At 45.1% G+C, this 27,813-nt stretch overlaps 1 protein-coding gene across 5 annotated transcripts in view; it reads right to left on the reverse strand.

The window, feature by feature from the left end:
• Positions 1 to 27,813, reverse strand: part of Lypd6b (LY6/PLAUR domain containing 6B) — a 166,870-nt gene that overhangs the window by 37,454 nt on the left and 101,603 nt on the right. For all 5 annotated transcript variants that reach the window (XM_057755312.1, XM_057755313.1, XM_057755316.1 and 2 more), the window contains one exon: positions 13,048 to 13,117. The gene's annotated coding sequence lies outside the window, so the exon portion shown is untranslated. The remainder of the gene's footprint in view (positions 1 to 13,047; positions 13,118 to 27,813) is intronic.

The following is a 27,813-nucleotide window of genomic DNA, read 5'->3' on the forward strand; positions in this document are numbered from 1 at the left end:
TCCATTCTTCCCAAACAACTGGTGCTGAAGCAGCACTGTGGGCAGGAAAGCAGGACTCCCAGCACGCACTTCAATCCCTTGCTTGCCACGGTCAGTGATTCTTACACCACTGTGTGCAGCCTGAGGCTTTTTTGCTCACTCCCAAACTTGGAAAACTACTAATTAGCTCACGAAGAAACACTATGTAATCTCGCGACCACTGCAGTGGCCATCCGTGAATGGAAGGGGCAGACGTACACTTTCAGGCTTCACCTAGTAAAGAGAAGCGATTCCCGCCAGGCGAGCTCTAAAGATCATCCTTCAGGTCTCTAAGGAAGGTGGGAGGCATGCTTTGTGCAGACTGGCCCAGCCTTTGATGGATTTACTGAGAAGACCCACAGGCTAGAGTAAGCACAGGAACGTACCATGGTTGAGAAAGAAGAGAGACAGGCTTCCAGGAGCCCATAAAACAGGCTGAGAAGATCATGTTGACCATCTATTAGGACCAGGAAGAAAGGCTTTCTGATGTCTAACGCCGGGTGAGCTAGCGGCCAGTGTCTGTCTAGAACTGCTTAGGGGAGAGTTCTTTGATTCTAACCCACTCTCTGTGAACCAGCTACAGCGCAAGGCCAGGTCAGGCTCAGCCTCCCAGCAGGGTACGGCAGAGGAAAGTGAAAGAAACTCACCTTGACTTAATTTTGCACTAACCTCTAGTGCCCAGCGATGATGAGGTTTTGTCCCTGAAATGTAGTGAGTTTTTTTCCAAAAGATGAAAAATTAATATTAAAATCCTAACATTCATAGAGGAAGGGAGGGGAAGCCTGAAGATTAAATATGTAGGCTCTTTATAAGGATAAATGTGTTCTGAATTTAAGCAGAGTGTGGAACACCTTGTTCAGATCCTCAACTTAAGGTGGATCGTCACTTAGGAACTATTAACTTCTCTGAGTCTCAAATTCGCCTCTATCATCAGTACAACGATCCTTCACTCCAGGTCTCTGGTGAGAAGGAAACTAAAGACAGAGAGAACAAAAAGAGAAAAATGACAGTGTTTTGCACAATGCCAAGCACACACTAAGCACTCAACAAATGCTAGCTTTCCGCCAAGGTCTTCACTTCCAACTGTGGCGACACTCTGGCAGCAAGGAGACAGTCCAGGCTGTGTAAGAAGACGACCCTTTCTGGCTCTTTGTTAGATGTGGCAGACTCAGCTAAGCCACCATCAGCCCTCAGAATAGGCTCCTCATAGCCCTGCCGAAGCTCTCTGGATAATGAAGCGCAGGCAGGCATGCAATCCACTCACAGAGTGTGCACCATCTCCTCCCGTCCTCGCAGATCTCAGGGCAAAGCATCCTGTGTTTTATGCCCCTGGTAATTTACGTTCATTTTCTTTACACAAAGCATGACTCCTGGCTCCAAAGAAACAAAGGGAGTGGGGAACAGACAGCAGGAAATGGCCAGATGGAAGAAGACCTTGGGCAACCAAACACAATAAACCTCTCTGCTTACTGCCAGGGCACTGAGAGCAGAATCCTAGGCATCTTTCTGAGTGAGCACCTTGGCCAACTGGCTACCCAGCTGACAGGAGCAGACTCCCAACAATGAAAACCATGAAAGTGTTTCCTGCCACAAAAGAGAAGTAGCTGGCAATGTGGTTGAGGACAGGGGCAATGGGTGTCCAGGTTTGTTCTCCTGCTGTGACACTGTTCAGAGTCACACAACTTACAGGTCTTGAGGCCATTTCTCTCCATACCACTGCTGAGAATTCCACCTACAACTCAGGAACACACTGAGCATCTGGTTGTAACTGAAACACCATCTTTCCTACTCTACAAAACCCACACGCAGTTGGTATGGCCCACTCCAAATCGGCACAGACAACCCACCCAGGATGAGAGTCACAAGCCATTCAAGGCAAAGACAGCCGGATGTCACCTGTTAGCGGTAAGTGGTGGTGTAACGGGGAAGTCATTTTCGAAGGGTATTTACTGCATTCTCTCATTTCGAACTGTGTTACATGAGCATCCAACATGGCTGCTACATGGTGCTTTATAGTCATTGTACCATGGCTTTCTGTTCAGTCCACATGTGGCCGTCATGTCAGGATGTAGGCCACCACCAGACAGGTCCTGTGAACTGCCTTTCCGTAAACCCCTATTACCCGGACTGCATCATCAAAGTGGTAAGCAGGACATAGTTAAGAGGTCTATGGATGGTTGAAAAGGGGGCAAGAAGTTTGGCAGGTAACGTGAGCACGTACAAGACACAAATCACAGGACAGGGCTGGGACTAGGATCCAGTCTCCAGGCAGCTGACCAAAGAAGGCTTCATTCCTTACTTCAAACGCCCCTTTCCTAAGACTAATGAAGGAGTCCTGTAATAAACAGCGCTACCATTCCTGCCCTGACCTTTGAGATGGCTAGGCAGCTACCTGTTCTCATATAGATTTACTAGGTACTATATTTACTTCAGCATTTCTAAAACTCCATCTTTATTACACAATCCACACAAATACATCCTTGTATATGTTATTATTGTAGTATTATAATTATAAATCTTTTCCTTTCTCTTGACTATAATGCTTTTACAGTGAGTACCATGTCTTATGTATTGAGTACTCTGTATGATACTGAAGAGTCTCAAACCAGTATTTTTCTGGATTAATAAATAAAAATACATGTTAAGAAGTTGTTGGTTTGTGAACAAACACAAAAGGAAGAAGAGATTAATGAGGTGTAAGACCGTAAATTAAAGTAAAATACTGCCTGACAAATTGCCTTTCCATTACCACATACTTCCAAGCTATCCCATCAGGGCAGTGTTTCACAGGACCTGGATTTTAAGAGTCCACTACATACACTTGTATCTTTGGGGAAGGAGTAGCAAATTATGAGTGCCAAACAATGTTTCCTTAACAGACAAGCCGCAACGCTAACTGCTCCACACAAGGTAGAGCCTTGCTTTTATTTATTCTGTCTAACACTTTTATAGACTACTTGAGCAATGATAAGAAGACTTTTTATCAACCTAATGATGGCATCGTGCCAGGAAGCGCAGCCAGTGTGTTGCACACAGGAATCAAGATCTAAAAAAAAGACTTGGCATCAGGCTGAATTCAACACCAAGCTAAATGTAAAGTTCTACACTTTGTTCAGATAACAAACAAGCTCAGAATGGCCAAAGCCTAGACAGGAGTTAGTCTAGATGAGTGTTAGAGCTAACTGGCAAACGCCATGTCTTTTTAACATCCAGCAAGGGTGTTGTTTCACAGAGGAACCGATGCACAAATGAGTCTCATCGATAGATAAGAACACCTCAATTAAGCACAATTATTTTCATGAATATCTTAGTCAGAGACTGTACACATACATGAGAGGGATTTTGTACACATATATAAATCAGTCATCTTCAAGATGGAGACATTGGAATCTGGTTACGTAGTACAAAAAGGCCTGACAGCCCATGGCCGGTGGTGTAAATCCCAGTCTGAGCCTAAGGCCCCTGAACACAAGGGTCACCAAGGCTAGAAGATGGTGTCTCATCTCGAGCAAGCAGAGGGAGGACAAACCCAGCTTTCCATTACCTTCTGTTTTACTCAGACTTTCAATGGAAGGGACGGTGCTCAACTTGGGGAGGAACAACCACGAAATTACAAACAAAGGCCCTCACCTTCATACTCAGAGACAATGTCTGACCAGCTCTCCAAGAATCCCAGACTTCTTTAGGTCTGATTCCGAGACCTGAAAAACCAGCTATTCAGACTGTACTATTGAATTTGAGAGATGGCATGCCTCATCAGCTCAGCCCTGAGATCCTCACAGACCAAGGTCTCCTTCACAAATCAGTACCCATGTTCAGGATCGGCTCCTGGCTTCTGCCAGCTGGGTAAAGGAAAATCCTGCGTTGAAATCTTAACATGAGGGCACATATGTAAAATGAGGCAGAGATGAGCCGAGAAGGCAATGGGAGGAACAAAGAGCTTGGGAGCTGTGAAGAGAGGGACTTCAAAGACTGAGAACAGAAAGGGGCAACTACGGCGCTGTAGGCACCCCCAACACTGGATCTCATTTGAGAGCCCGGAAAAGAACCCACACAGAGAAGCCTTGTAGTGAGCATTTCACTCTTCCATCAACACGATTTCAGCAATAATTACCCCAAACTTAGAAAATATACTTATTATATCTCTATAGAGTGGCCAATTAAACTGAAAATGCTTCTAACTCAAAGCATGTTTTCTGCTATCCATGTGTAACACAAACATGGGCCTTTCTTAACTCTCTTTTTCCATCTTCCCCAGCCCTCAGCTACCATGTTTACAAACAAAACAAAACAAAACAGAAAAAGGCTGGGGATACAGAACCAAGAAGAAAAGAATCATGTTAAGCTCAACAACAACACGTAAGGAATGAAGTGAACAGAATTCCTGTCTGTGAGTGTTAAAAACTGAAGGGTAAGGGGAGTTTTATAGACCTAGGAAGTGATGAGGTGAAGAGAAAGACATCAAGTCTACCCAAAAGGTAATAAAATATTTTATTTGTCTTCTGGTTGTGAAAAAGAAAATAAATCATTAAAATGACTGTCAGAATGCCCCAAGGATAAGGGCATCGAATAGGACTCGGCTATAAATGTTGTAAGAGTAATAAAGGAGTTGGTTTTGTTTCCTTAGCATTTTTTCTGGGCTGAGCCTTCCTATTTCAACATGGGAATCATGGGCAGCGGGGAAAAAAATGAACTCGCTGCAGGGCACACATTATTGTCTCCCAGGCCGCCTGACTCACGCGCTCCAAGGTAGCTAGCTGTCTCTGCAATGGCCGGCTTCTTATTTTACCGACCCTGTAGACAGGCCGCCAATCAGCAGGTCTACTGCATGATAACTTCCTCTACTTTCACAGCTACTTATGACTCCATCACACGGCCTATAAAACATTCATTCTTCCTAGTCTTTGGAATTGAAGATGGAGACAGGCTTCTGCCCCAAGGTGCTCATTCTACTGTCTAAAGGGCCTTGGATTAATTCTGCTGTTGTTTAGGGATGTATTTCAAGTGCCTGGAGGCAGAGAAGGGTGACAGGGTGGCTGTTATAATAGCAACTGCGGGTTTTATTTAAACCCAAGGAGGATTAGGTAAGAATTTGCACAAGAGGTAGGATTTCCATTAACCCACAAGCTCACATCCAGCAGGCTCCTTGAATATAGTCTTTATGCTTGAAACACTGAGCTGTCCTGCATGCACATCATGGCTCCATTGAGTAGCAAACACAGCTCCTGCTCAAAAAGATATAGTTCTATAGTCTGTGGCGACAATAAATATGAAAAAATTCCTAATGGACTGAGCTTAGAAATGAACCGAACACACACGCCAATCAATACTGATTTCTGTAACTAGGAAGACAGCCACGCTGGATGTAGGACAGTTTCATCTCAGTTTTATCATTTGAAGTATACATGGAAAGATCTAACAATAGCACAGGGCAGGGACATGACAGAAGACAGGTGGCATTTATAAATCTAAAATCACTTTGGCTGCCTTTCCATCATTCTCCACTATGCTCGCACAAGACGACTGTGATGGCCCTGTCAGCATTGTCCTAAGCCTTGAAGGGATTTCCCAAGACCCACACTGGCTTCTCTGGTCAGTGCACAATAGTACTAAGAGCACAGATAAGAGGTGCCCCCCCGCCCCTGCCAGCACCTTCCGTACCAACAGCTGCACCTGTGTTCTTGGAACAACCCCAGGCGGGTTGGAGAGGCCAGACGCCCCTTGTGGTTGTACATCGGCCTTTTACGTGGCTGCTTTTGACAGTACTGGCCAGTACCATTTTTCAAATAGACACCACATGGCTGAAGACTGGATCTCAGGGCTGTCTTTCCAGGATGAGGCACAGCTCCATATTCAGACACATATGCAATCCACAGTTCTCAACAGGAACTCTGGCTCTCCACGCCCATTGTCTGAATATTCCTATTCAGTGGAAGCCCATACTGCGTGGATGACTCAGGGGAATGGTAATGAGGAGGTGAGTAACAGGCTCTTGAAGTCACTAGTTAGGATAAGTTCTTCATTACCTGATGGAACAGGTTTCTCTGGCCAGCCAAGAACCAAACAAATAAATCAATGTCACTTTCCTCTCTAACATCTTAAAGCCCCCTATTTAAAATTTGCGGCTCAGCTCACAATTCAAAGGAGGCTTTTGCAGAGCTCTCCTTGGGGCCTGGAGTGATAACAGAGATGGACAGGAGATAGGTGGGACCTGTGGAGGGAACATTTATTGCACTGGTGGAAAGCCAGAAGGAACACACTCTGGCTTTCTGCATTCTGAAAGCTGGAACGAGCACACTCTGGCTTTCTGTACTCTGCCACTGCCCCCGTTATTTCAGAAATCCTCTGCATAAAGCGAACACAACGTCTTATTGAAACTGAGTAAACAAGTATGTGGGCAAGAGAAAATAAAAGCCTCAATCCTGGCAGTAAAGTTTTATGACTTGGCAACTGCCAAGGAACCTTGGCCCTTTGGGGTCAAAACAGAGCAGGTCAGGGAATGCCTAAGAGATTTCCAGATGCCTTGTGTCTCCTTACCCCACAATTTCGCCTGTGGTATTATTCTAATTTCTTATTAAAAATTATTTTTAGTACTAGAAGTTATTCTTTGGGGAGAAATATATTGAACTGCTGTTTAATTGCAAAGCCAAGGGGTCCTCAGGATCTGACAGAGAACTCTCCATGTTACCCCTCATTACTTTAGGGCAGACAACAGCTAACAGGCCCAGGAGGTGATGTTGGTTATCCTCTGTGTGTATCTCCAAGCTTCCAAAGTAAACCTCAGGGAAGGAGGGCTGGCCAGCAGTGGGTGCTTTACCTGTCCTACTCTGCATCCCTCTCTGGTGGAGCCATCCTGGGAGACAGCAAAGACCCGCTGTTGAGTATCAGCTTCTCCCCTTCTTAGAGTACAGAGTGAGAAGGGAACAGGGCTAATAATTAGTCGGAGTTCAGTGCTTAGGAGTTGAACACGGTAATGAGGCTAAGCGTCTCAAGCATAGGCTTGTCATGCTTACATGAGAAACTTCCGTCTCTATCTCAGACTCCCTGGGGATGGGTGTATAGAGCAGCCTAAGGTTACATTTAGAACGCTGGGCTCGCTCTGGCTGGACTCTCGGTGACAACCTTTGAAAAGAGAGACTCTGAGGATGATAAGCAAATGGCCAAAGTGGCTGTGATTGTGGGTCAGAAGCTGGCGGAGGGATGATAGACAGATGCGTTGATTTGCATTCTAATTACCCAGAGCCCCTCCCAGCCTGGTGATCCTCGCCAAGCCCCAGCCTTAAGCAAAGTTCTCTGCTCTTTTCTTCTCTAATACCCCTTCTGTTTACTATTGAGCAATGACTTTGACTTGGGTGTGTTGCTGGGGAGTGGGGGGTGGGGGACACTCCAAAAACTCCAAAGTACTCTCTTCCTACAACGTTGGTTATAAAATCAACAAGAAAGGGAACTCATTAAACCCAGCGATCCCAGGGTGAGTCAGGCTGCAGTGACATCAAGGAAAAGCTGCGCCGGGAGCATCCTCTCTGGGGATTAGACTAGTAAAGCCCCTTCAGAAGACACAAGGACTTTTGCATGTCTCCAATGGGCACATGGTGGAAACCACAATTTTCTAAGCCTACTAAAGCATGCCTGTTCATTCACTGACCCAGAAGGCTGGGAGGCCCGTCTCCCCACCTGCCCTCGGCACACATACCCACGTCCCACATACATGTCCGCTCACATCCTTCTCCTCAACACCTTCATGTCACTCATACTACTTAACAAGACATTTGTCCCCACAGAGCCTGCAGTGTTAGCACACACCAAAGGCAAAAGCATGAATCGACAGGCTAATTCTGAAGCCCAGCTGAGAAACCAGAACAGCACCTAGCTGACCAGGAGGAAGCTAATGCGGTCCAGGAAGCAGTTAGGTTTATAGCAGGGGTTAGAACAGCCCCCAGAGGCCCTAAAAAAGAGGACGCTTCCTGCCTATGCTGTCCTAGGCCATTCTCAGCTGCACCGACAGCCTTAAAACACAGTTTGGAAGCGGCGTTTAAGTCCTGTCGTGACGACTACAGGTGCCTGGATGCTTCCGATGTCTACGCTGGGGACACACTTTTCCAGTTGGTTTGGAAAGGGGAGGAGAAAAGAAGCAAACATCCATGAGGAAGAAGTCCTTAATGCGGGAAAGGATTATCTACTCTGAAGATTAACTGAAGGAAAAGATGACGGTGGCAGAGTGTCCCCTGGTGTGAGGAAAATATCTGGATTTCATGCGCAACAATCAAGAGATCTGTCTGTCCTCTGGATCTGATCCTGGTGGGAGGGAGAGGTAGTGGAAGGGCTGAGCTATAAGCAGCCTGGCCCTCCCTCGATCTTGCCTGTGTTGTCTTTTTTTTGTGTGGGTCTGTGCATGTCCATTTGCCTGTCTTCCAGCATTTCCTAGCTTGAAGGGCTGTGTGTAGAAACACACAAGTTCTGACATACACAAGTACCTTTCAGTCACAGGCGCCAGTCCCTGATGCTAGCCCAAGTCAGCATGACCAGGGTAACAAACTACGGAGTCAAAGCACCACAGAGGGATCTGAGGGAGGGGGAAACAGAAGCCCAACTGGAAGAGTGACTTCCATTGAGAGGTAGATTGGCAGTCTCTCCCCAAACTCTGGTGCTACTGGCAAAGTGAGAAATGACCACTCTGAGCCATAAGTCTGATCCTGGCCGCCAAGAATATTCTACACTCCTCAATGTGAGGATGCGACTGGGGGCCAGTTGCTAGGATATGTACAATCGTCACTTTTAGGCTGCAAAAATGACCCGAGAAATGGTGGCTACACTATTTTCCTCCATTAAACCACCTGGAGTGTTAACGTCCTCAGAGAGTGTGCTAAAAGGGGCTATCAGCATCCTTGTCTTTCCCCAGGATAGCCCCTAAACAAAATGCGAAAGAAACACAACATTCTGTTTTGGGCTAAGTCTAAGGAGCATAAGCCAAAATTAAGACTGCTTGAAAGCCTATGGGGACTATTTGTAGCTAGCATCATGAACAGGTAGGGTTTACTCTATTCCAGCTCCTTTCCTTGAACTGGGCCTAGCCCAAATACTCTCTGATCAATAAAATGAGGCAGAAGCGAGGCCGAGTAGTTTTTGATGCTAAGGGCCAAGAATGCACCGTCTGCTTTTGTTCTCTGGCCAGGTTTGTCGTGCGGCAGAATCTAGAGAGCCTACTGATGTCATTCAAGCTAAGTCCCCTAGAGCAAGTTTTAAACTGTGGGACAAGGGCCCACATAACTGGATGTGAGATTGCAAACAACGTAGCAATGGTAAAAGGTTTCAGAACCTGCCAGGACCAAAAATTAATGAGAACTCACACACACAGCAAACCCACGGTGGCGGTGCTCGCTCATGCTGCATCCCTCAATTTCACTGCAGCTTTGGCTCTGCACACACAGCAGGTGCAGTTTGCACCAAGCATGCTGTCATGCCACAAGACACCAAAGAATACTGCAACGCATTGACTCTGCTGTGACTATTGTATGTTATGGAATGGCAGTGCTTTTAGTGTACATAAAACATTTTCCCAAAGAAAAACATATAAGCATCCTCCTGAATATTAACCTTCATCAGGCGATGAAAGGAGACAGAGACAGAGACCCACATTGGAGCACCGGACTGAAATCTCAAGGTCCAAATCAGGAGCAGAAGGAGAGAGAGCATGAGCAAGGAACTCAGGGGTGCATCCACACACTGAGACAATGGGGATCTTCTATCGGGAACTCACCAAGGCCAGCTGGCCCGGGTCTGAAAAAGCATGGGATAAAACCGGACTTGCAGAACATAGCGGACAATGAGGACTACTGAGAACTCAAAAACAATGGCAATGGGTTTTTGATCCTACTGCACGTACTGGCTTTGTGGGAGCCTAGGCAGTTTGGATGTTCACCTTACTAGACCTGGATGGAGGTGGGTGGTCCTTGGTCTTTGCACAGGGCAGGGAACCCCGATTGATCTTTGGGCTGACGAGGGAGGGGGACTTGATCGGAGGAGGGGGACGGAAATGGGAGACGGTGGCGGGGAGGAGGCAGAAATCTTTAATAAATAAATAAGTAATAAATAAATAAATAAAACGTTTTCTACTCCTACTGAAACATAATGGTTTAAGTGGGGCATGGTAAAACATGCCTGTAATCACATCACTTGGGAAGTGGAAGCAGCTTGAGGTTATCCTCAACTATAGAACACGTTGGAGGCCTGCCTGAGCTACAGGAGACCCTGACTCAAAACACACCAACAAAGAAACACAACTTAATCACAGAAAACAAAGACTTAATATTTTCCTACTGTCATTCCTTAGCATGTAAATATCAAATCAGTGCGGCTTTGGATTTTATGGTGTTTGACAAATAAAAACATCTAGTACGCAAATACACTTTCATTTTTAACAAATGGAAAATTGCAGGTATGCCGAAGAGTTCTTTTGAAAAGAATTTCTTTGTGATTTATTGCCAGTAACTTTGATTTGTATATTTAATTCATATTCTTACATGACTGGAGTCATGTATAAATTTTTCAGGATAAAGTAGTCATGAGTAGAAGTGGGTTTACAAAGGTCTATCCTAAGCCTCATCTTCTGGGTACCAGCTCAGTGCAATGGTAGGGTTGACCCACCTGACACTGGCGGAAGGACCACCTAGCTGGGCCTAGCCCTGGTTGCAAACCTACAGAACCACAAGCAAATAAAACACTTGCTGTTTTAAGCCACAAGTACAGGGTGGTTTATTTAGCCACAGATAACTGACGATAGCCCTGCACAATGAGGCCCTGTCATCAATGCTATTCCTAGCACACGTCCAGAACACCTGTCTACCAACAAGTGTACCAGTTACCATGTGGAGCTCCCAAGTTCTCATTCCACCTGCCTAGGGCCAGTGAGAACTCTAAAGTCAGCACACTGACTTGAGAAAAGTTATTAAGGCCAGTTAATGATGAGACATGGGGCCAAGGAGACAAACTTTCCAAGGTAGATCACTGAAGAAAGACATTCTGGAAATCACATTTTGTTCCTTGTAAGCCATGACAGAATGTAGGACCAGGCAGACCTATATCTAGCTTAAATAGAAGTTGTTTGATTGCATGGGTCTTAGTGGGCAGACGTGTTCAGTATACGTGCAAACCAATGCAAAGTGCGCAACACCAGGTGAGAACCTAGGGAGCGGGTCATAAATAGTCATGCAATTGCTATGGTCCAGATATGTGGTACCAAGAAAGCAATCAGTCCCGGGTAGCTTCTGTTCTCTGCTGGTCAAACGACTGAAATTTTCTTATATGTACATAATTAAAATTCCCCAGTATGGGAGAGATAAAGTACCAATGGTAAGTGCTATGCATGGGACATGCGGCAAGGCAGGAGGTAAGAGTGGAATCCAGTGAGCATCCAGAGGTGTCTACACTAGGCTGGCCCTGTTCTGGGGTGTTCTGACGGCTACATCCCACTCTCTTTGAGTAACTCAGTTTTCTCATCTATGAAATGTGGATTTTAATAGACTCTTCCTGCCAGGCATGCCATGATGATGATAAGAGATCACAGGTAGAAAACCTTGGTCTGGTACCTAAGAAAGTAGGAGCCAATAATGTTAGCTGGGGTGATGGTGATGATGGTTAATACTGGGGTTAAAGGTTTGCCTTATCACCTTGCGCTCATTTCTACCACCGCGGTTAACTGTGGTACCAGAACTATGTCTAACACTGCTAAAAAAAAAAAAAAAAAAAAAAAAAAAAAAGTCTTTGCCTTGGAAGATGGCCCTCCACCCTCATGTCTCCTAGCTGGACCTTCAGCTCTCTGGTCTTCACAATTGGAGGACAGCTAGTAGCAGGCTGTTAAACTGAAGTAGCAGTTCACATGCCACCCTCTCTCTTACCCCAGGGAAAACTGATGATAATATACAGATTCTGGCTTGTCTGCCTGATCCTAATTAGAGCCGTACAATGCCATTGATTCAGAACGGCAAAGAGCAAGGCATCCTACCAGATATTTTACAGGATCCCGCTTTGTACTTGAAACGTATAATTATCATTAACAAACGCAGGCGCTAATAATTCAATCTGCTCCCTGGACAAGAAAAGGAATGTAAACATGGCCAAGGCCCAATCACTTCCTGATCTCCGACAACTTCCTCTGGGTGCTCGCCTTCCTCCTTTCCACCCATCAAAAAACACAAGGTGGGAGGTCTGTTTGTAAGGCAGAGACCTCGGGGCTAGGGGCTGGCATTGCTGACAGCCAGGGAGTGATAACCAGACAGCACAGGCTTACTCCTCACAGCCACAAAATGGCATTGCGTGACATGTGCAGCCTGACCTCAGTACGCCAGCCCTCTGCTTTGATCTCTTCACCTGGGAAAGACAGAAGTGAGGGCTAGCCCCCTAATCTGGGCAGGCTCTGTGTTAAGCACACCATTAAAAGCCAAAAGTATGTAAAGCCAAATGACATCGTCGGTAAACACGGAGCTTGAAATATGCTCGCATTTATGCCCATGGCCTCTTGATTGGAATAACACTCTCATCCTGTTTGGGGTCTGTATGTGTATGCTAATCCTTAACATTTAAACATCTGAGAGTTCCAAGCATTCCATGATGGTAGCCGCACACACTGAGTATTTCCAGCAGTGTTTTTCCCTTGATATGACTAGATGCAAATACGATACCTTGCCCCACCTAGAACCTCGTGATCTGCGAAGGTCACTTTAGGTGAGTTCTCTTTTAACTCACCAAATAAGTGATTTTTGTAGCACCAGACAAGTCTTTAATCCACCAAGCAGTTCCTGAGCTTGCAGACTCCCTCCTGCGCTAAACAAAAAAAATATAACAAGCCCAAACTAGCATTCCAAGTCCCAGAATCACCGCACAGAAACAGAAGCAGGCTAGCCTGGGATAGAAATCTGGCAAACTGAAGAAAACAGAGTTCCAAGACATGCCGGAGTCTGTGAGGATGCCCACTAGGCTAAGCGGGAGCTTCTGACTGAAGCCCAGGGGTGTCTGTGATAGCTAAGTTCTTACCTTAGAAAGACAACCTGGTAGCCGGGCTCTACTCTGCAATGAATAGGTCTGCATCCAAGGAAGAGCCAAACTGCAAGAGAGGGAAGGACAAAGTCAGAGCTGCCACTGCTCGCTTACTTTCTTGAGCAACTGGAATGTTTTCTAACAAACAAACAAACAAACAAAAAAGCAAGCGGGTCTCCAGAGGTTTAAAGACCTTTCGGGAGAGAGCAGCAGCTCACAATGAATCAAACAGTGTCAAATGCATGAAGGTCCCCGGAATCAGGTCAAGGTGGGGTCGCTGGTGTAACAGAGAGTGAGCTAACGTTAACTAGCACACACCTGGGTCCCGACTAATTGGGGATGCGATCACGGTGAAATCATGCACCCATCACAGCCCTCCACAGAAGCGGCTGATTCCCAAAGGGCTGGCTGGCAGAACTCGCCGTGGCATGGACTCACACCAGCCTGCTTGGCAGGCTGTAACGTTCACACCTTCACACCTTCCACACATCCACAATGAAGACTCTATGCTGCCGAACCCACCTTGGTTTGGAAGTCAGCCCTACCCAGCTGATGAAATATGACAACATGAGACTTGAACCTAGGTGAGGAGGTGGGAGGGAACTGGAACCTTCCTCAATGGGCACTCAAAGAAGCAAATATAAAAGACAATGCATACTCCTGATTTGCAGATAATTCTGTAACTGACATATCCCTATCTATGACAGTTAGTTTGTAGTCACTTTGGCTGAGGATACCAGGGTCCATTGTTAAACATCAGTATAGATGCTACAGAGAAGATGTTTTATTTAAAGGATGTGTTAACATTTGAATTAGTGGATCACCTTTCACCATGACTGGCCTATTCAGTCAAGGAGATTCTAAGATACAAGACTTAGTTCCCCCAGGAAGGAATTCTGCCTCTAAATTACACTATGAAACTCAACATGTCAACAATAGCTTTTTAACAGATCTCCGGCCCATTGGCCTACCCTCAAACTTCACACTTGCCAGGTTCTATCACCATAAATTCTTTAAAATAAATCTTTCTCTTTTATGTACTTACAAACAGGATTCTCTGAAGAACCCTGACTGATCTTTTTTATTATTATTTATTAATTTGAATAAATTGACTTTCTATACCACATGCCTCATGGGAGAGACGATGGCAAGCACAGTCACTAATGCAATTCAGCAAGGGGTTCACACAGAACAACAAAACCCACCCAAGCACCAAGCATGCAGCAACCTGACCATCTGGCTTGTTCCAAGGATAAAATTTCTACAAGGATTAAGGGATTCCAGATTTCTGCAGTAGTTTCCATAAACAGTATGATTTCTCCCAAGTTGAGAAGGAATTGTACCACAACTGTCTGAGGCTGTCATCCTGGCCAGAGTGAGAAAAGAAATGCCCCTCTGTGCCACAAGGAGGAAATCCACAAAAAAACAAAAACAAACAAACAAAAAAAACCACTGCCCATAGGCAGGTCCAGAAGCATGGGTAATAAATACCTAAGTAATAAAAAAAATAGTTTGTGTGTTTTTGCAACTTGTACATGTTTTCTTTACTCTTCCTGCATCAGAATCGGGGTTTTAAAGCTTCCAAGTGTGTATAAACATACCCATTAGCCATTTTAAGGCCTCTAACTTGGTGCCATTGAACATTGAGCACTACTGATACCTTCTAGAACTTTCCATTTCTCCAAAAAGGAACCCTGAAGCCACTGAGCATTAAGCCCCATTCCCAAGAACTCCCAAGCCCTGGTGAGTTCTAGTCTCCACACGATTTCTGCAAGTTTGCCTGTGTGGGTATGTTATATCCATGGAACCACACTTTTATGCCTGGACTGTTTCACCTCCAGCATGGTCAAGATTCCTCCATGTTACAGCATGTGTCTGAACGCCACTCTCTCATAGATAAATCATAGTTCATCAGCTCTATGCCGTGTTTTATTTTTCCTGGAACCCATTTTTTTACATAATTAACTCACCAGGTAATTACTGAACATTTATGACGTGAAAAGTCTTAATTCTTTTAAATACTAACTTTACCCTGAGAATGGGGAGCGTGGAAGAGGCAGAAGAGCTATATTCCACCAGGAGCCAATTAATTATACAAATCCCACCCCGAGAATCAGCAGCGTGGCAAGGAAACAAAAATCATTAAATAGCTTTTCTTCCCTAAGGGTTTGGTAAATCCTGCCACACAGTCTTAATTAATGGTCTTCATATTTAAAGAAGTGAAATTAAACCATCCCCAAATCTATAATCAGTACACGCCGTGACTCTAAAAGCACACTGCCTAGGACTTGTTGCGTCATTGCTGACCCGCTTCCCTCAAAATGCCTGATGCCCAGAAGTCAGAAGCCACAGAACCATGAACCATTGGTTCCCATCCAGCAGACAGAACAGCCCCCGAAAGTCAAAGAGAAAGCACGCCTTCCTATGCCCTGCTGCCCACCCAAAAGCCATCATTTCTAGGGCAAAAAAAAGAAGGTAAGCAGCCTCCATGAGAAACACAAGTCCTCGGAGGAGCACAGCTCTCCAGCAAGAAAACTGAATAACAGAAAGGAACTCCACTATAGCAGGGCTTTCACTGCAACATGGAAAGAGGAGCAGATGGTGGGAAGTGGGGTGCCACCGCACCCCTGAATGCACACAAGTGGCCCACAAGGAGGCTTCAAACAATGTCCACAGGAAGTCAATGCAAAATAACCATTTTTGCACCCTGGAAACAGAATTGCAAACCATTGCCATTGAGGACCCAGGCTACTTTATTCAGCAACATGTCTCATCTTGGAGGATCTGCTCTGGTCCACGTCAGGCAGCACTAGACAGAGCTGAGCTTTACAGTCGGCTAGCTGATAACACATCATTTAGATAAGAAAAGTTACTGAGAATCAAGTCCTTGGTTCCTCCTGCCTGGGCAGGGTAGCTCATCCCAGCAATCCCAGAACTCAAGAGGCAGAGGCAGGGGATTAGAAGATCAAGTCCACTGTCAGATAAATAGCAAGTAGAGTTGTGTCAAATTCAAAAATTAAAAAAAAAAAAAAAGACTGATTTTTTTTTTTTGAGCCAAAGTTTTTGTTTTATATAAAGACAAAATGGATACTGTAACATGCAGGTAAATAATGCGTCACCTTTCAAACAAGAAACATACATTTCTAGGAGCTGTAGAAGCTGATCCCACAGGGGTGGTCACTGCCCTTCTCCATCTCTCTCCCCTTATTTTCTGAGACAGCGCAGCGTCTCTCACTGAGTCCAGAGCACACTGATTTGGCTATGGGGGCTGGCCAATGAGCTGTAGGGACCTTTCTCCACCTTTGCTCCTTCTCCAGCATCACACAGCTGGCTTCTTACCTGGCTTTCTGGAGATCTGAACTCAGGACCTCATGTTCATACGCCAGGCACTCTATCAAGTGTGCTATCTCCCAGCCCATGGTGGTTAATCCTAATAGTCCACTTAAAGAGACTTCGGACACCGTGGAAACAAACCACGCCTGTGAAGGATTGTCTGCATTAGGTTACTTAAGGTGGGAGGACCCACCATAAACGTGAGTGGTAGCATTCCATGGGATGGAGTCCCAACTCTCTCTCTGTCTCTCTCTCTGTCTCTGTCTCTCTCTCTGTCTCTCTGTCTCTCTCTGTCTCTCTGTCTCTCTCTCTTTGTCTCTCTCTCTCTCTCTCTCTCTCTCTCTCTCTCTCTCTCTCTCTCTCTCTCTCTCTGTCTCTCACTGTGACCAGCTGCCTCTTTCATTTTCCTATCACTATGCACATCACCTGCCGTAATGGACTCTGAGCCAAAATCAGCCTTCCCTGACTTAAGCTGCTTTTGTTGGGTCTTTAGACACAGAAATGAGAAAAGGAACTGAAACAGATGCTACTGCAAGTGACCCCAACAGGAACCCCGAGAACTACAAGGGACTTAGTCCTCTGCCCCCCAGTCTCAGGACATCAGTAGCATATGTTCTGAAGGGATACAAGACAAAGAGGCAGGGTGAGGGAATTTTAAATTCCACAAGCATGTCAATGTTTTGGCTGTCATTAAATTCATTTAGCCCTTCCTAATGTTCAACCTATGTCCTCATTCAAAATACAAGTCTCATGAGTTTGAATCCATTGGGGGGGGGCCCAGGGCAGAACAGATGGCCCAAGAGTAAGAAGCCTGCTCTGCTCTTGGAGAGGACCTAAATTTGATTCCCAACACCCACAGCAGGCCTCTCACAACTGCCTGTGACTACAACGCCATCTTCTGGCTTCTTCAGGAAACTGTACTCACGTGCACATACCCCATATACAGTCAAATACTCATAAATAAAACAAAACCAAAAAAGATCTTTTGAGGATGGGAGTTCCATAAAAGGTAGTAAAGGTTAATAAAATTGAACTGGAATTTGTTTAAATGTCAACTCCCTTTTGCCATGAAGTAAATTGTGACTGCTCCACACGCATCCTGAAGCCCTAACCCTAGCACCTCAGAATGTGACTTACTTAGAGATAAGTAAGTTAAATTAAAGAGGCAATTAATTTAATATGAGGTCATTACAGCAGGCTCTAATATGGTATGATTGGCCAGGTCATCTGAGGAAAGCAGCTACCAGGCGTATGCATAGAAGGACGGGTGGGAAGATGTGGCGTCCAGGCTGAGGAGGAAGCCCTTGAGGAGGAGGCCTGCTGAACAACTCCATCTTAAACTTCAGCCTCCAGCACCGAGAGGAAATTAATTTCTGCCATTTAAGCTACTGGTCTCTGGTACTTTGTTACTGACAGCCTGAGGAAAACCACGGCCAGGGAGGAATCTAGAAAGGTCTCACGGGAACTCTACTATACTTCTCATGGAGCTCACTGTCATACACATCCTCAACTCCAACCAGGGTGATCTCTAAATCCAAAGAGAACAAGGAGACCCCAACATGGAGGGCCCTTGCATGTCCCAAGCCCTCTGGCCTCCACAGTGTAGGACTGGCTGCCTTTACCAAATACTGAGTGTCGCTGAGAGGTGACCCTTCAAAGAGCATCATCCAGATGCCATCTCCACAAGCCATATTCTTTCTCTTGCCTTGCTATGGCTAAGATGCCCTAGTCAGCTTCTTTCTGCCTCCACTGCTTCTCCTCCTTGAATGAGTAGAGGAAGAAGCAAGGAACAAGGGCCTTACAGAGGACAAAGGTCAAGTTCAGAGCAAGAAATCCTCAGGAACAAGAAGACTTCCTGTTATCAAGGCCTAACCCACAAGTAATTGCTTTTTCTTTCACTGGAAATGTTCATCCAGGAGGACCGACTGAGTGTTGATGGTGGTTTCTTACTGGTGCTTAGAGTCACAAACACTACAGTTTAATTTTTTATGCCCTCCACAGATAATATTTCTGCCTAGCACAGTGGGGAGGCTCAGAGAGGATTAGATTAAGGACCAGAGTAACTACAGAAGACCAGAAAGATAGACTTCTGGGAGAAAGGCAGGGTGCCAAGGGCAAATGAGAGACCATGTTGCCTGTCTTCAGGTCTCAGATCCACTAGGCTCCACGGCACAACTTGCTCAGGTGACTTCCCAGCTCCTGACAAGGCCCTTGAGAGCTAGGCACACAAGACCTGGTTGAGCTCCGGGGGTCCTGTTAAGAGAGGGAGGAGGAACTGTAGGAACTCGGAGGGGGGGGGGATGAGGGGGTGCGTCAAGGTCAGGGTGGGGAAACCCACAGAGACAGCTGAGCTGAACTCTTGGGAGCTCAGGGACACTAGGGAGGCTGCACGGGACAAACCTAGGTCCTCTGCATGTGTAGGACAGATATGTAGCCTAGTGTGTTTGTGAGGTTCCTAGTAGTGGGATTAGGACCTGTCCCTGGCACTTGAATTGACTTTGGGGAACCTATTCCCATGCTGGGTTGCTTTGCCCAGCCTTGATGCAGAAGGAGGAGCTTGTTCCTGCCTCAACTTGATGGGGCAGGCTTTGTTGACTCCCATGAGAGGCCTCCCCCTTTCTGAAGGGAGACTGAGGAGGAATGGATGGGCCAAGGGGGCTTAGATGGGAGATGGGGGAAGGAAACAGGAGGAGTGGAGGGAGGGGAAACTGTGGTTAACATGTAAAATAAATAAAAATATTTAGTTAAAAAAAAAAAAAGTAGGTACAGCTTTGCCCAGAAGTGTACAGAAAGAGTGTGCAATCCTGTTGCTTTTGGCTACATCAAGAGGTTGGGAATGTTTGTTAAGTGCACATCCCAGCCACAGGGGGCTGCTGACTCTCATACCTGCCAATCCCCTGTCATGAAAGGAGAGAAGACCAGCGCAATTAGCCAGGTGAGCAGGGAACTTGTCAACCCCGGAGATAAGACAGCCCTGAATTGATTCAGTTCCCATTACTCAGGTGACTGTCTTTCCACCCCCTGCCAATCGTGCAGGCCTTGGGAGTCATTTCTGACCAGGAAGAAAGAGAAAGAAAGGATGGTTTCTGGAGCTTACAAATTACAGGACTCTGCTGTTAAATCAGCTAACACTAGGCCTCCAGCCAAGGGGCGATTGACTTGAAAGGGTCAAGGGACACACCCTGCTGTGTGGCTTTGCCTCAGAATCTCCAATGTGATGACATTTTTTTAAAATAAAACTTCAAGCACTGAAGTTTTTTTTAAGACCACACACAACCAATAAATACACAGTTTTTTTTAAAAAAAAAAAAAAGTAAAAATGAAAAATAGCTATGCTTCCTTACCCAAGTCAATATTCTTTCCATCTTTCCCCAGCAATTATACTCTGACTTAGCGCGATGGTTTTAATTATTGATTGGGCCGTGATCACTCAGGGGTCCTATGGATTCTTATGATCCTGTTTCTGTCCCTCCCTGTGACTGGTGCATTGGAGAGAGCCAAAACTCTGCAAATGCTCAAGTGCTGGCTGCTTCTCCTTTGGAAAAGGTTTTGTCTGTAGGGAAGCAAATCAGCAGCACCTGCTTCCTTCGCCAGCATCACGTCCCCAGCCCCTATGCAAAACCGTCAGCATCCATGCTGAGGTCTTCACAGTGAATATCTATCTTCTCAGTGGATCACAGAAAATGACAACATTAAAACAAGGCCGGTTACTATTTTAGCCTCCTTGCTATTTTAAATCTAAGCATACCTGACTTGCTTTCCAGAGGTATCTAAGAAATTAATAAAAAAAAGTGGGTTAAAGTGGGTTGGGGGTAGAGACATGGCTCAGCGGTTGAAAGCACTGCTTGCTCTTTCAGAGGACCCAGGTTCAATTCCCAGCACCCACAGGGAAGGCACAACTGTCTGAGACTCCAGTTCTAGGAGTCTGGCGCCCTCACACAGACATGCATGCAGGCAAACACCAGTGCACATAAAATAAAATTAAAATTTTTTAAAAATGTATTTTAAAAAAAAACTTAAAAAATAAAAATTAAAAAGTGGGTTGCTTAACACAATAGAAATTTATTCCCTGACAGGAAGACCAGAAAACCTATAGCCAAGTGGGGTCAGAGTAGGGCCCCCTGAAGGTCTTGGGGGATCTGCTCATGCGCTCTTTTATATGACGCAGCTGCAGTCTCATAGCCCACTGGGAAGATACATGCTAGATTCTGGGTGGACCTTGGTCCTATGGTCTTTTATAAGAGAAAGCAGAGGAGTTGGCCAAAAGGCACAGGCGAAAGGCATGTGAATGCCCCTCACCCACCACCCACATCCCAGCAGATTAAACATATGCTGTGAGGACTGGCTATGTAGAGACAATTTTCCATTCATAGAGAGAAGATATTTTCAAATAATAAAGCTAAAAAAACAATGAACTATGCTTAAGGTCTGAGCATACGAGTAAGGTTACTCCCTACTGTGAGATTTCCTGAAGATCGTTAATGATACTGGATCTTTTAATATACTATTTATCTAATCATTGATACATATATATATAGATATATATCTATATCTCTCTCTATATATATATATAGATAGATAGATAGATAGATATATCTATATCTCTCTCTCTATATATATATAGAGAGAGAGAGAGATGAAGCTATATATATATATATATATATATATATATATATATATATATAGAGAGAGAGAGAGAGAGAGAGAGAGAGAGAGGAGAAGAAAGACTGTGTCTGCACACACACAGATTAGAGGACAACTTGTGGGAGTCAGTTTCTCCTTCTACCGCTTGGGGTCTAGGCATGGAATTCAGATTGCCGGGTTTGGTGGCCAGTGTTCCTACCTACCCCTTGCGCAATCTTGCAGGCCCCGAGACTTAACTTCCCCTGCAACCGCTATGACCTAGGGATTTCCCCTGTCAGCTGTGATCCCATCCAACTCCTAGTGGGAACCACCCTATGAGCTCATTTACCAAGAAAGAGAAGTTCCTTAGCAACGGTTGAGATGGAACGTCAGGAGCTGGCAAACCATGTGTGAGGCTACCGTAAAGACACTTAATAGTGTTTCTCGCTTAAGGAGCCCACACCCATATCTGGGTGTGTCTGATCCTCTACTGGGGTGCTTCTCTATCAACCACACCCCGATTCTGGACTTAAGTCTAGGTTAAAGTCGCTTCCTAAAGAACTCCAACTTTGCTTCTTAGGTGAAGCCAAGAACCCCATCTTCACCCGAGTAGAACTCTCTGAAAGGGGATCCCGAGGCTGCTGTGGGCAGCGATATGGAGCTCCACCACCTCCATTGCCAACATCTCTGCCCTCACAAAATCCCCCAGTCAGGACCCAGGCTGATCTTAAATCATCCTTAAGGGCCCACAGCCTCTGACTTTCCAATTCCAATTAGCTCTGAGCCACCGTGACGAAATTCAGAGCCGCCCCTCCGCCTGCCTCTTCTAGGCCTGCCTCAACTCCCTGTCTACAACTCAAACGATAATTCCTTCACATCCCCTCGCCCACCTCAGCTTCACCACTGTCACGGGATTCTTCTTCCCAAATCCATCAGGGCCGGCAAGATGACTCAGCTAAAAGTGCTTTGTCAAGCAAGCCTCAAGACAGGAATTAGATCCTGTGGCTGAAGGACAGGACCCCATTCCTGAGAGTTGTCTGCATCCACATGTGCCATTATACACAGCACACAAGCACACAAGCAGCTGTTCCCCCAATCCTGTATTATGTATGTGTTTCATAAAATAAAATAAAATAAAATATAAGCGCGTGCCTCATTGATGAAGGATTCTTGTCTCTTCCATAGAGGATTCAGTATTCCTCATGTATTAAAACAACACAGGCAGAACTCTGCTGACTAGTGGACACCTCCTGCACGGTGTGACAGTGTTCAACATTCGCTCAGTAAAAGCCATACGCTGTAGGAAAACAATATAGTCCTTGCCATAGAGCAGCTTCCATTTGGGACGGGGAAGATGGAGTAAACACGAAGGTGATTCGTAAGAGAATATCATCGGTCATAGACGAAATACAAATTAGTTTCTCTGAGAAGCAAGCAAAAGGAAGCTGTTGGAAATGGAGACCTTAACAGGGGATGGAGCTTGAGGGACAGACAGCATTTAAACAACAAATGCTGGAGAGTCTGGGAAGGAACTGAAGGAATTGTGTCTGGAAGATACAAAGCAAGTAAAATTAACGATACATTCCAGACTGACTCCACGGGCTGCGGGGCGGTGAGTGGCAGAAGGCAGACTAGAAAGGATCTAGAATGCCATGGCAAAGGGCTGAAGATGGCAGGTGGGAAACACAGAAAGTCTCATGGGGTCACTTATGTATTTTCCAGTGCTCACCTCATGTGGTACCACAGACCCCAACATCAGATTCATCTGGGTGGCTTCAATTTTTCCTTATGCAACCCCCCCAAAAAAAACAAATAGAATAATAAAATACTTCTCAATTGATAATAAAATCATGTTGATACTTTGCCATTGTGAGTTAAAATTTCTAGGATAAATATTGTATACTTTCACATGAGGTCCCGTTAGTTATCCTTTTGGTCCACACCGAGAGAAAGGTGTGCACAGGCCCAAAGACTACATTGTGTTCAGTTATGTAAATGATAAGTTTAATGGTTATACTTACAAGTGGGCTGCATTTGCTCTAAAGCATTTTCTAAAGTTCTGGCCTGCCTCCCAGTCAGATCTCATTATTCACCACCCTCAGGCCGAAGAGTTCCATTTGTCTGGATGGCTTCAGCTGAGCATCGAGGATGATGCAGGGAAGATGGGAAAGTCAGACGTGGGAAGAGAATGAAGAATGTGTCCCATTGGTTCAAAGCAAGAGGTGATGCACATTAATAACCAAGACCACGGTGCTTAAAAACAAAAAGCAAGGGCAAGCTCCATGAGGACTAGAGACTACTGGATTCCGGGCTGAGAAAAGACATGAGCTAAGAAATGGCCCCACCATGTTTGAGTTGAATGGATCACGGGGTGGCAATACCACCGAGATGAAAGGACAGCATCTGAGGGAGGACTGGAAGGGAGACAAATCTGATTTGGGTTTAGATGTGTGAGTCTGAGGTCTCAGTAGGATATTTGTCTAAGGATTTCTAACGGGCATCTGTAAGGATTGGGCTCCCACAAGTAACAGGGTAAGTTTGCCATGCAAGCCCAGGATTTCTGTAAACGGCTGCACGCCCAGCAACGGATGCATTATTTTCAGCATGGGGGTGGGATGGGGGGGGGGGACGATGAAGCTAACGATGAAGCTAAGCTCATGTTCATGGGTGAGCACATGAGTAAGCTCATGAAACAGACATGGCCAGAGCGGAAGGGCAGCTGGTACCAGGAGGCCACAGGAAGAATCAGGTAGAAACCCACAGTGGCAGAGTATGAGGAGGAAGGCAGGGGCTGAAGGAGCATGAGGGAACTGGTGACCCTTCAAATAGTCACCACAATCATGCGGAAGAGGTCAGGGACTGCTGGGCTCTTAAAAGTATCGAAAACAGCCACTTACAACCCATTGGTATCAGGCAACCACGGGGAGCCCTAGGAGCAATTATCCGAAGGATAATTTCTGGAATTTAAAACAAGAGGTAACTGTATTTTTTAAATATGAGGCGGGGGAGCCAGAGATAGAGAAACTATGGCAGTAAAGGAAACATAAAAACAGATTAATTAAGGTTCTGCTAAGTTTGGCACTGAACGTTAAAGATTGGTGCCCAGCTTCGGTGCTAATGGGAGGTGGCAGATAGAAGTTTTGGAGCAGCTCTCAGAGGGAATGTCGGGACATGGTACATTTCTGTTTCCTTCTCTGCTTTCTGAAGGCCACAAAGTGACCTGTGTCCCCAACAATGAATTCTCTGCCATGCTGTACTGTCTCCCCACACCCCTAAATGGAACAGGACTAAGTGACCGTGGACTGACATCATGAGTTAATCGTTTCCTCTTATCAGTTCACTACTTCAGATTTTCTGTCATACTGACGACAAGCACAGCTATTATGTTGGGTTTGGGATCAGGAAAAAAGGAAGGTGTTCTCCTGAAAATCTCAAACCAGTAACACACACATCCATCCTTCATGTCTCTTACCCCCAATAATATATATGATTGGTTAATTCCGTTAAGTATTTCTTTATTAAAATGAAGACATCCCTAAGGAAATAACTGTAGGATAAAGACTAGGAAAACAGAAACTTGGCAAGCGGCCCCAGACAACAACACAGCCTAGGAACCTGGCAACAGCGCAGAGCAGGATACCAAAAGAAACAAGAGAACTATGCAAAGACACCCCGAAGAGCTTCTCACCGACTGTGTTACAGCACCCCTGAAGAGTTTCCCACCAGATGACAGCAGGCATCAGGAAAAAAGAGTGTTGGAGAGATGGTTCAGTGGTTACGAACATCAATTGGTCTTCCAGAGGATCTGGGTTCGATTCCCAGTGCTTACATTGTATCTCACAACCATTTGCGACTCATTTCCAGGGGGATCTGACGCTCTCTTCTGAATGTCACCAGCACCAGGCACACACATGATTGCAGACAAAACACACACACACACACCCCAAATAGGAAAAAAAAAATCTTTGCGGAAAAAAATTTTTTCAAATAACACTTGGTTCTTGTTCCATAGATGCAATGAACACAATGTTTAACCTGTGCAGGTCCTGTGCCTGCTGTCATAGTCTGTGTGAGTTCATAGAACATCAGCCCCAAGGTAACTAGAAACACTATAGCAATAGAGAAGGGGTCTCTACAGACTAGAGCTAAGAATGAGCATCACTGGGCTTTTGTGATATATAACCATTTACAAGAAGAAAAGGGGGAGGGGCCCCAGAATGGTTTCTGAAGATGGGGTGAAATGAAGCAAAGTCTAGGGTGACCCACATATAACATGGGAAGTAGAGATTACATCAGGGAGTCACATGTGATGAGGTCACATTGGGAAAAAATGCAAGTGAGGAATCCTTATTATGACAGCACAAACTACCCATCTTCTTGGAATATAAGTTCTGTGGAAACAGGCACTTCCTCCTAAGGACTTACCCTCAGAAACTATGCTAAAAGTGCAAGCTGAATATTTAAAGAAGCAGCCAGTTAAGGAAATGCTCAACACCCTTAGCCATCAGAGAAATGCAAATGAAAACAACTCTGAGATTCCATCTTACACCTGTCAGAATGGCCAAGATCAAAAACACTGATGACAGCTTATGCTGGAGAGGATGTGGGGTAAAGGGAACACGCCTCCATTACTGGTGGGAGTGCAAACTTGTACAGCCACTTTTGGAAATAAGTATGGTAATTTCTCAGAAAATTAGGAAACAATCTAACTCAAGACCCAGCAATACCGTTGTTGGTATATACCCAAAGGAAGCTCAATCGTACCACAAGGACATGCATGTGCTCAACTATGTTCATAGCAGCATTATTCGTAATAGCCAGAACCTGGAAATAACATAGATGCCCCTCAACTGAAGAATGGATAAAGAAAACATGGTACATTTACACAAAGGAGTACTACACAACAGTAAAAAATAATGACATCTTGAAATTTGCAAGAAAATGGATGGATCTAGAAAAAAAAATATTAAGTGAGGTAACTTAGACCCAGAAGACAAATATAACATGTACTCACTCATAAGTGGCTTCTGTGACATAAAGAAAAGAAAAACCAGTCTACAATTCACAATCTCAGAGAACCTAGACAATAAAGGAGACCCTAAGAGAGACGTACATGGATCTAAATAGAAAGGAGAAAAAGACAAGACCTCCTGAGTGAACTGGGAGAGAGGGTAGAAGGAGAGAGGGAAGGAAGGGAGGGGAATGGAGAAAAATGTATAACTCAGTAAAAACAATAAAAAAAATCTTAAAATAAAAATAAATTTAAAACAAAAATCAGCCAGCAATTACTGTGCAAATATGAGTGTGTGTGTGTTTGTGTGTGTGTGCATGAGTGTACACACATGCATGTGTTCTATAGGAACTGAGCTGAGTACAGAAGGAGATTAATTTGCTTCATAAGTCAAAAATACGAAAAAATATCAAAATCACATACAAATGTTTTTTTGGAAACTTTTCTGAGTAGATTTTCATTTGCAGGCTGGCTTTGTTTTTCTCTATGCTATGGAGAAGCTGGACACGAGATTTATCAAGTTCCTTCTAGACTCTGGTCAGCCCTGTCTACCGCTGAACACCTGGGACATTTCTCTTTCCTGCTCCCAGTCAATCTTCACATAGCTTCCAAACTGCAATTTTAACCATTTTCTCTGAGGTCCTTCCGAGCCCACTTCCCGGCACACACTTTAAATTAGTCTCAGCTGATACGTTCTCTCACAGCCGCTCCCTCTAGGCCTCTGGCTTGGGCTGTGGGATTCTTTCTGCCCCAGGCCATAGGAGGTGGTAACACAGGTCTCCTCCATTATCCTATACTGAGCGTGTACCTTTTGCGGGCCAATGATGGTCTTCTTCTCATGTGTTAGCCAGTACCTCCGGTTTTCCTCAGAACTTTTTTAAATAAGAGGACCCAAGAGGGCCAACTAGGTGCCAAAAAGAACTGTGTGGTTGATTGTGCCAACTGGTTTTTGTTTGTCTGCATTATTTTTACTTTAATTTTTGTATTTATTCTCTGAGAATTTTACACAGCGTATACTGATCATCTTCAGTTCCTGCCCGCGACTCCTCTTAGATCCTCTCCTACCCACCCAACTTCATTCTCTCTCTCTTTTTTTTTTTTTTTTTTTTTTAAGTAGCCAGTGGACCTGGTATGGACAACTCCTCCCAGGTGGGTCTTTTCTGGAATGTGGTCAGTATACTGGGTATCACTCCATTAAGGAAAATGGTGGTTTTTACTTTCTCAAAAATTACATTTATTTATGGGGGTGCTAACAAGAGGTCATGATCATGATCAGAGGACAACTTAAGGAAGTCGACTCTCCCCTTCCCTTCTGTAGGTCCCAGGGATCAAACCCAGATAGGCAGGTTTGATGGCAAATGCCTTTACCTATCTCACCTAGTTTGCTTTTTAATGAAAGCATTCATAGACAAATCTATAATTTCTACCTTCTCTTGAACAATCAAAGGATGGAGCAACTGCAGACTTCCACACAATACGGCACATCTGGGGTGAGGGGAAGAGAGACAAACGGAGCAGAATGGGAGCTCCAGTGCTTTGGGTGAGGAACTGGAGCTGTGCCGAGTTTGTCCAAGGTCTGTGGCCCAAAGGGAGACTGAGAGACTAGAGACAAGTGCCTCTCCCTCCCCCATTATGTCTGCTTCTAAGCATCCCTCCCTCTGCGCCTCCCACCTGTAGTGAAGTCCAAGGTCTGAAGCAAACGTTTATTAGAACCTTTCAGTTTGAATTAGAACATATCTTTGCAAATAAACAGATTTTACTTCACAAGCAAGCAAGCAAGCAAGCAAAGGGACTCT

The sequence above is a fragment of the Chionomys nivalis genome, chromosome 22, assembly GCF_950005125.1.
Source record: "Chionomys nivalis chromosome 22, mChiNiv1.1, whole genome shotgun sequence".
NCBI classification, from domain to species: Eukaryota; Metazoa; Chordata; class Mammalia; order Rodentia; family Cricetidae; genus Chionomys; species Chionomys nivalis.